Here is a 10,729-nt window from a genome sequence, read left to right as displayed (position 1 = left end):
ATAATGGGATAGTTTCCTTTGCACAAATATAATTGGAGCTTGTACACAAAACAAATATGTTACCCTTAACTATCGTACAATTTTGATGAAAATCTGTTTCGTATGAGAAAAGGTATTAATTTTATCTAAATTCACCCCTAAAATGGGACAGTTTCTTTTACACAAGTATAATGAGAGTTTGTATACAAAACAAATATACTACCTATAATTACTGTGCAAATTTTAATGAAAATCTGTTAGATAGGAGAAAAGTTATTAATTTCCTCTAAAGGCACCACTTTCTCTCAAACGTAACAAGAGTTGCTATACAAAACAAATATACTACCTGTAACTACTGTACAAAATTTCATGAAAATCTGTTAAATAGGAGAAAAGTTAATAATACGAGTAGTTGTTAATTTTTCTATAAATTCAGCATCTATAAAGGGTAATTTCCTTTATGCAAACTTAATCGGAGTACAACGTTTCAGTCCACACCTGTGGAGTAACGGTCAGCGCATCTGGCCGTGAAACCAGGTGGCCCGGGTTCGATTCCCGGTCGGGACAAGTTACCTGGTTGAGGTTTTTTCCGGGGTTTTCCCTCAACCCAATATGAGCAAATGCTGGGTAATGTTCGGTGCTGGACCCCGGACTCATTTCACCGGCATTATCACCTTCATCTCATTCAGACGCTAAATAACCAAAGATGTTGATAAAGCGTCGTAAAATAACCTACTAAAATAAAAATAAATAAAAACAACGTTTCATGAAAATCTGATGGATAGAAGAAAACTTATTAATTGTTCTCTAAATACATCCCCAGTAAGTGTAGTTCTCCTTGTACCAACGTAATCAGTTTGTATACAAAACAAATATACTACCCGAAACTATTGCACAAAGTTTTATGAAAATCCGTTACATAGGAGAAAGTTAATATTTTTCTCTAGATGCAACACATAAGGGTTAGTTTCCCTTATAAAAAGGTTATCAAAGTTTGTATAAAAGACAAATATACTACTGTACAAAGTTTCATGAATATCTATTAAACAGGAGAAAAGTTATTGATTTTCTCTAAACGCACCCTTTATAGCGGGTAATTTCGTTTATATAAACGTAATCAGAGTTTGTATACAAAAAACGTACTACTTGTAACTACTGTACAAAGTTACATGATAATCTCTTAAATAGGAGAAAAGATATTAATTATATACAGCTAGATGTAATGTTTTGAACCATTGCGTGTCGCCGACCTTGGCGGCTAAAAGCCGTCCGTGTGTAAGCAGAAAACGCTGCCGCCCGTCGCGGGGACCGACTGCAAGACAGCGGCTGCAGTCGGTCTGCCGTCGGGGTCAGCGCTCGTGTGTAAAGCAACTGGCGTTTTCCATTTAAATACATTACCGACTGCATCCCCGCGACAAGCCGCTAAGGTCAACTGCTTTTTGCAGTCGACCTTGGCGGCAAAAAGTCGCTCGTGTGTAAGGGCCCTTAGAGTCTGGATCCGCTCCCGTTGCCCAGTCTTGATTTAGTTCAATATCTTACCAACAAACGGACTTACGTTCTTATCTACTTAGGACATCTTACATCACAACTTTATTAGAGTTATGCTGAATTCGCAACCTGATCACTCTAATAATCATTCCGCACGTGTGTCCTACAGTATGTCATCCGATGTGTCATTTGGGATTGATAGACCCAGCACGACAGACGAGAGACTGCAAACACGAATGTTCTGGACTTACTTCTTGGAAACAATTACCGTCTTCCTTATTGAATATGAGTAAAGAGACATAAGACAACCATAAATCTGAGGATATGGAGGAAGTGTATCGTCTTATTTTAGATGATGAAGCGTTACAAGTTGATGACAATTTCCAAAATAATAATGACTCTGAGTCTCAAGATAATGTACAATCATAAACTATAGGCTAGATTCTGATACTGGTCTTGAAAATTTATTATTATTATTATTATTATTATTATTATTATTATTATTATTATTCCTTGCGGTGACTGAGTGGTCAGAACATCCTGTCGGGCTGGGTTCGAGTCCCAGCCAGGTCTAGGTTTTTTTTTATTGAAAAACCAGAATTGCACTTGTAGTGGACAGAATCGCAATTGTGGTTTTTCTCGGTATCCTCCCGTTTCCGATATTACTATCCGCGAAACTTTTCTTGATCATTCGGTTCCGTAGGATTCAATCGGTAAGGTTCGGTTATCTTCGTTGACAAGGAATGACAATCACTATACACTAAAACTGAATCTCATACGTATACGCCGTGACATCCGATGATATAATCACAAAGATTTGGAATTATTCTTTAGTCATTTGTCCGAAGATAGGTCTGGACCACACAAGACAACAACAATGCATCACTTACGAGACAATTAGGCCAGGATAATAATGAGGTAGGGTGGTCAGTTCCTATCCCCCTCCGTTAAATATTTTGGTTATTGATTGTTATTTAATAGACACAGTGAAATAATACACTCGGAAAAAAGTGGTAAGCTTAATATATCATTATCATTATTTTTATTATTATTATTATTATTATTAATATTTTTATTATTATTATTATTATTATTATTATTATTATTATTATTATTATTGTTTAATAGACACAGTGAAGTAACCCACTCTGAAAAAAGAGGTAAGCTTAATGAATTATTATTATTATTATTATTATTATTATTATTATTATTATTATCATCATTATTATTATTACTTACAAATGGCTTTTAAGGAACCCCCAGGTTCATTGTCGCCCTCACATAAGCCCGCCATTGGTCCCTATCCTGTGCAAGATTAATGTACTCTCTATCATCATATCCCGCCTTCCTCAAATCCATTTTAATATTACCCTCCCACCTACGTCTCGGCCTCCCTAAAGGTCTTTTTCCCCTCTGGTCTCCCAACTAACACTCTATATGTATTTCTGGATTCGCCCAAACGTGCTACATACCCTGCCCATCTCAAACGTCTGGATTTTATGTTCCTAATTATGTGAGGTGATGAATACAATGCGTGCAGTTCTGCGTTGAGTAACTTTCTCCATTCTCCTGTAACTTCATCTCTCTTAGCCCCAAATATTTTCCTAAGAACCTTATTCTCAAATACCCTTAAACTCTGTTCCTCTCTCAAAGTGAGAGTCCTAGTTTCACAACAATACAGTGCAACAGCAGACTAGTTGACAAAAGCTTCTCAACCGCATTGCCCATATTTATTCTGTGTTTAATATCTTCCCGAGTGTCATTTATATTTGTTGCTGTTGCTCCAAGATATTTGAATTTTTCCACCTCTTCGAAGGTTAAATCACAAATGTTTTACATTTCCATTCCGTACATTATTCTGGTCACGAAACATAATCATATACTTTGTCTTTTCAGGATTTGCTTCCAAACCTATCTCGTTACTTGCTCTAAGTAAAATTTCCGTGCTTTCCCTTATAGTATGTGGAGTTTTTCTAACATATATCTACTTCATCCATTATTATTATTATTATTATTATTATTATTATTATTACGGTAAATCTTCATTTATACTTTTTGTGGGGGTCTGAAGAGAAAAACATAGAGACTAACAAGGGAACCGTCCCAGGTCCTGTAGCTTGAATTTAATGAAAATGCGTATTTAAGCTAATTACGTTCGTTAAGAAACGTGGTGATAGTTGTTCGTTTCGTTTTTTCTTCGTGTACGAAATATGACTTGAAGATCATTGCTACTTATGTCGCTTCTTGTGCGCACTCGGATCCTCATAGCTCCCTCAGGAACTGTGGAATGATATTGCAATTTAAAAGTAAATTATTCTGACACGTGATAAGTACTAAGCCACGTAATTCCTAGCTTCAGATTTAATTTTCCCGTTCCTTTAACCTGTCATGATTGTTGTACGTATGTACTTCTATCATTGAAATTATAAATCTTAATTGTAATCCTACTTCGTTAGCCAAAAAGTTTTTTTACTTGGTTATTTAAGGACGCTGTATCAACTACGATGTTATTTGGCGTCGATGAGATCGCCACAGATTACATGACATTTGCCTTACGGCAGGAAAAACCTCGGAGAAAACCCAACCAGGTAATCATCCTAAGTGAGAATTAAATCCGCGCCCCAGCCTAACTCCAGATTGGCAGGCAAGCGCCTTAACCGACTGAGCTACGCCGGTGACTGCCAAAAAGTTAATTTGTTGGTGAACCATAAAGATAATAAAGCTTAGTTTGGCCACTTAAGACAAGTAGATATGTAATTCAATATTCCTGCAGAATACCAAAAAATTAATCATTGCATCTGAGGAGAAACATGGGGAGAAAACAAGTAAAATAAGTGTCGTCTAATGCCGCGTCAGTCGGTTAGGTTTAGCGATTCCAATGAAATATCTTTCGGCAGAAAAAACCTCTGAAAAAGCCTAACCAGGTAATCAACCTAAGTGAGAATTGAACCCGCGCCCCAGCCCAACTCGAGATCGGCAGGCAAGCGCCTTAACCGAATACAAAACACCGGAAGATGCTTGTCAACAATGCGAAACTTTAGAATTTCTGTTGTGACCAACCCAAAAATGAAATACAGTGTAAGGATTTCAAGTATAGTCAAATATGTTGGCTACTGATTTGGTAACATTGTTGTGTAATTCAGCAATATAGAATTAAACAAAAACATCGCAGCAGGATGACTTTAAGTCGCTCCTTGACTTGCCGATTTTGAATTCACTAGCTGAATGACTTGGCCCGTTTTGTTGCACGACCCTATATTCAGTGATCTGTAATATGGTGACATGGCCGATTTCTTGGTTCACCAGGTAGAGATGCACTATTGCTTTCGGTTTATAATTACCGACCGATTATTTAGTCCTGACAACTCAGCGACGCGAAAGAGGGAAAGTAATAGGAGGAGTGGGGATATTTTCGGAGTAGAGATAAGGGCGAACGGTCGGTAAAGGAATGCAGTACAGCTTAAATGTATTGGAAACATACCGCCCCCTACCGCACGCATGACATCCAATCGCTCCTTAGGCAAGCGAGTGAATAACCCAAACACCCTTTGGTGTAACTAAATGGATTCGCCTGACCCAGGCGCAGATCGCGGCGACTGTCAGGACTAAATAATCGTACTGTAAAACTCATTTGAAAATAAAAAAAAAAATCCAAATTTTGTGACTTGGCCGGTTTTGATACTAGATGCCTCATATATCCTTGTCTTATCCCGTTTGTATTTTCTTGTCATTAACGCCTTGTCTTCTTACACTGACATTGTGTTCTTTATTGTTTTGTTCTTCACTGTACATCTGTCTTATGGATCACAGGCCTGCCATCTATCATCTCGTCCGTCCAATAGCCTTAAGTCTGACTGTCATCTCATCCGTCCATTCGTCTTACGTCTGTCTGTATGTGTGTCTTTTTGTCATCTCGTCCGTCCATTCGTCTTACGTCTATCTGTGTGTATGTCTTTCTGTCACTTCGGTCGTCCACTCGTCTTACTTCAGTCTGTATGTCTGCCTTGCCATCTGCCTCTCTGTCGTCTCGTACGACCATTCACATTACGTCTGTCTATGTCTGGCTTGTAGACTGTCTTTGTGTCATCTCGTCCGTCCATTTGTCTTACGTCTGTCTTTGTGCTTGTCTCGTCGCCTGTCTTTTGTCATCTCGTCCGTCCATTCGTCTTACGTCTGTCTGTATGTGTGTCTTTTTGTCATCTCGTCCGTCCATTCGTCTTACATCTGTCTCTATGTGTCTCTCTTTGTCATCTCGTCCGTCCATTCGTTTTACTTCTGTTTGTATGCAAGTCTTTCTATCACCTTGTCCGTCCCTTAGACTATACTAAACTAAGGATAGAACAATAACCCTGCTGACGCTATGTCTATTGTGATAAAATTTCCTTTTTTTTTTTTTTTTTTTTTTTTTTTTTTTTTTTTTTTTTTGTAGGAACAAAGGCGAGCTCTATCCGTCTCAAGCAGCACCATTTCTGGCTGACATGCACAACGCAGTTCGTGAAGTTCTCCCGGTATGTTTAGCAACGAGATTCAGATTTCCCAGATATTTATAAGCTTTAAGCTCGTTTATTTACTGCAATACTGTTTGCCTGAATTCGACATGAATTTCAGAGTAGTTATCCAACTTTGCTTCTATGGTATCAGTTGCAAGCCAAGTATCACGAAAACTGGAGGAAACTAATGCTATGCTAGCGAGCACCAACTTACAGTAATAGCAGTGGAACAGATGAAGCAGCGCGATGCAGCACTCACCTGAAACAAAGATAAATATGAAAATTAGATCAATGTCCATGGAAAAGATTGCTGTGATAAAATAATTCAAGTAAAATATGCTCTATAATGGTATTGAGCGTGGATCATTGGACTTTGTCGCTCTAATGAAGCTTGATTTCTGGTTAAAGAGCTGCCATGTTTCTTACTTTGTACGAAATCTGCTGATGCAAATATTGTCACGCTCAAAATGTTAGAGAAAATTATCCTATATGCGACTGTAACACTGTAATCTATTTGAGTGTCTCCTTAAATAGGCTAGTGTAAAACTGTCAATTTAAGGAATATCTCTTGATACTCCTTCTGGATCTAACCGCGTCCTCATGCGAACAGTTAAGAGTTGTATACTTATTTCGATTCATGTTTAGAATGTGTTAAAGTCTAATGACTGTATGAATTTTTGAACTATTTGTAGTCTTGAGCAACTGGCCACTTTCCTTGATTCACTGCTATTTGTTGTTTAAAGATGTTCTTCTGATTTTGAAGTTTTCTACAACTGTATATTACATAGATCAGGGATGTCACGGTCAGGGCACGTGAAAGACTCTACGTGCTACCAAGCGCTCACGGGTTCCACTGAATCTATTCTGCAGGCAGTAGCGGTGAAAAAGAAGGGGTGAGCAAAATGAACTGTATTGGCTTACCACTGCAAGATAAATTAAACTGCTCTTCAATAATAGATAATGTGTTACGCTCATACAATAAAACAAGAAATAAAAGCATGTTTTGCAGCATGTACCTCTCTAATAAATACAATTAATTATAAAATAGTAGGATATAACAAATAATAAACATAGCTTCTCTTTAACTTAAGCAGTTTCACATAATGAGGCTTATAATTAGCCTAATTATTGTTATTAATTGTTACGTAATCATGTACTACTTATATGAGCATCATCACACTTCTAGAAACAAATTTAAATTCCTGACTTGTCGCGTAATTCAGAAGTGCTTTTTCTCATTTTTGCCGACACTAGCCTTCTTATGTCCGGTGAAATGTTTCCTGCAGCAAAATAATTCTTAATGGAAGACCTGAATTGGCTAACATTCCATGTCCATTGAAGTAAATTTTTCAGCTTCGCAAAGAAACTACATAGGCTTGCAGTATGAGTACTGCAATAAATATTTGTATGATCCAAAAACACAGGCTTAAATTCGGACTTAGAATATTCTTTTTTTATAGAATGATAGCCTGTGTAAAACACAACTTGTTAGATACAAAGTCAAATTCGATAAATTTTGGACTTGGGATGTTTGTCAATTCAGGTATTCAATTGTAACTGTGTTGGTATATTTTCTTGGTTTGATGAATAAGGATCACAAAACAAATCCAACTTGGGCTGGAGTAGGTCTTTAAAACGTCTATGGAACTCTTCCCAGAGATTTTTTAAAACATTTCAATATTTTACACTGTTGAACTGGAGTTCAGTGACTGAAGGCATTGGAATTATAAAAATTTTGCTGTGATATCTGTGACATCCACAGAAAAATCTTCATCTGAAAGCTTTTAACAATATCTGTCGACACAAATTAATTAATTCTTTCCTTGCGATGTCCAATTCAACGTTCAGATGCTCGAATATATCCTTGAGAAAGTTAAGTTTCTCGATCCATGTAGAGCAGCCGTGGCGAAAATGTGACTCACGAGCACATTGTGGCTCGCAATGTTAGATGTGTATTTCTCTACTTCCTACCTTTCCCAACCCCCACCCTCTCACTCACTGGAGTCAAACTCTGTCCCATTTCTATTTGTCTCTGATCTGCGAGTGGCGTATCGTCAAAGTCTCTCTCAATACCATGTACCTCTACAAAAATGAAAGTTTCAAGTAGGATAGGAGGACGCATCTTTTTTTTTTCTTTTTTTTTTTGCTGCCAATATGATGAGAATATTAAATGTATGATTTGTTCACAAGTATTACAAGGAAACGATTGTATAACATAAAACGGCATTATACTACATGTCACTTATGAAACATTAAAAGGTGAAGTATTATTATTACTACTATTATTATTTTTGTTATTATCTCTGTACGTCGATCCTTTTTCAGCACATGTACGAATAATGCGGTTAGATCTTCAATTTAAATTCACAGATTTACAATGTGATGTTTAATGAAAGCTAGATGTAAGGACTTGACAAATGTTGAACTTTTCAAATCTTTGCCAAAAAAATAAATATCCGAAGCTTCGTTCTTTCGCTTGCTCTGTTCACGCCATGTTCACTACAACTTACGTTTGTGAAAAATTATTTTCTATAATGAAAATAGTAAAGCCCAAATTTATACCACGACTGACAGACAAATACCTTCGTGATCAACTACGACTGGCAGTAAGTGACATAATTCCTGATTTTGAAACTCTGTCGCAGAGACATTCTGAAAAAAGTTAATAGGTACCATTTCAAATGTAAATTATGAATAAATTTCAATTTGAAAAGGTTGTAATAATGTGCCCTATATTTTCTTGTTCATTTCTTTCTTCGTTACACGTACTAAACATTAGTTTGTAACCTTATACTGCAGTAGTGTCAGAGTTGTAAGCTCCAAAACCGGTTGTGAAGCTAGAGTCGGAGCGTGAACTTGCTTATGTCTGTGGAAACACCGGAGCACGCAACGAGTCTAGTGGAGCACTCCGCTCCGTTTAGTCTCTGTCTGACAACGCTGTTATACTGTATAAAATTATATTTAAGTGTCTGACATAAGGAAAATGGAAATCCGTTAATAAGTCAGACAGTTGCTTCACTTCCTCTTCGGGGTCCGCCTCCCTCCATAGGGAGCACCTATGCACATTGCAGGTTACACAGTGGCTCGGCGCACGATTACATTTTCGCCACGACTGATGTAGAGACAACTACTTCTGGATTGTCTCTACTTTTCTATTATGAATTCTGATAAATATTGATGCAATTCAAAATACCTGGACAGAACTTTTTCTTGGCTTAACCAAAGGATATCGTAATGGTAAGGAACACCGTCAAACTGAGAATTTATGTACGGAAATCTGGACAATTTATAGACACAACTCGTAACTGACATATAATGAGTCTACGCCATTAGCAGCACACACTTTTGTTTGTAGGCCTACTTTATTCTGTAAACATAAATACAATGCTGTGAGGAGAAGCTCTACGATACATCTTCACATACATTTATTACTATTTAATGTCAATAAAAACAAACTAATTTGAATATTGTATCAATCTGTAGATGAACTAATAATTTCAGGCGTTCGACACTGCTTGTCTTTGTAACTAAATAATTTCCACAAACCAAAAAAGTGCATCACCTCATCTTTCACTTACATAAGAAGTCAAGAGTCTAGTCAGCCTGAAACTTACTGAACGACATCTTCGTCAATACGTAATGTTTGGAACCTTTGTGTTCACCAGTGCACAGTAATCTGTACAGACATATGCACTGCAGATTACTGTATACTTAACTGCGGAATCCCGGCCAAACAAGTCACTCAGCTGAGTGACGTCAAAATATATGCCTAACTTGTAGTCAGGCCACAAAGGGAAATATAGAAGGAGGAAGGTTCGATCCGGTGCTGTGGATTGAATTCGGCGTAGCTCAGTGGTCAGAGCGCTTGCTACGTAGAACAAAGGACCCGGGTTCGATCCCCGGCGCCGGAGCGAATTTTTCTCCTCAAATATTAATTGTCAATATTACAGATATTGTTCTGTATGACAAAGTAATAAGTCTATAATATAGACAAGATAAGTCAAATACTAGTATTCCAAGACTATTAGCTTTTATAAAAAAGGCTCTTTGTGTCTCTTTGTAGCAGCAATACATATTTTCACATTTTATGCTTTCAATTTCGTGTAGTAAGCACGATGAAGAGCTGCTGCGGAGACATCACAGAACAAATACAGTACAGACAAGGGACAAATACCACAGGTCATGAAAGAGTGACAAATCACAATCACCGCCCACATCTGGAATCGCTATACGGACACCTTGCTTGGGAAGCACACGAACTAACCACTGAACCGTAGCGATGAATGCACTACAGCAAAATTTCCAATATCCAATGAGGTAAAATGTTAGTTTCCAAGCCTATTACATCGTAGATATGCAATGGAATATTAGGAAGGTGATCAGATTAGCTAATGCAGATCAAGCAGAAGTCAATTTTTGAGTGCCACTGAGACGCTAATCCGAATTAGCCATCCATTTGGATAACGTTGCAGTTCATTATTGAGAGCGTCAAAGACGGCTTAGCATTCCTATTGATGGAGAGAGATGCGTTATCGTATTACGTAGAGAGGATTACAACTTTAAAAGCCGATACGTCTAATACACATATTATATATTATACACAAATCTTTTCTTGTCATAATAAAAAGTTTCGTAATCTATGTATTTTAAATAGTCTACCGCTGCGGAGTAACGGTTAGTACGTCGGATCGTGCAACGAGCAGGCCCGGGTTCAAATCCTGGTTGAGGTTTTTTCAAGGTTTTCCCTTAACCAATTGAAGCAGAATTGCTGA

General features: G+C 37.5%; 1 non-coding gene across 1 annotated transcript; it reads left to right on the top strand.

Moving 5' to 3' along the window:
- The first annotated feature begins 9,795 nt into the window (after positions 1–9,795).
- Positions 9,796–9,868, top strand: TRNAT-CGU (transfer RNA threonine (anticodon CGU)). The gene has a single exon. It is a non-coding gene; the product is annotated as a tRNA-Thr (tRNA).
- The last annotated feature ends 861 nt before the right edge of the window (positions 9,869–10,729 follow it).

This window comes from Periplaneta americana, chromosome 4 (assembly GCF_040183065.1).
Source record: "Periplaneta americana isolate PAMFEO1 chromosome 4, P.americana_PAMFEO1_priV1, whole genome shotgun sequence".
NCBI classification, from domain to species: domain Eukaryota; kingdom Metazoa; phylum Arthropoda; class Insecta; order Blattodea; family Blattidae; genus Periplaneta; species Periplaneta americana.
The sequence above is the reverse complement of the archived record's forward strand: the minus strand, read 5'-3'. Positions and strand labels throughout refer to the sequence as shown.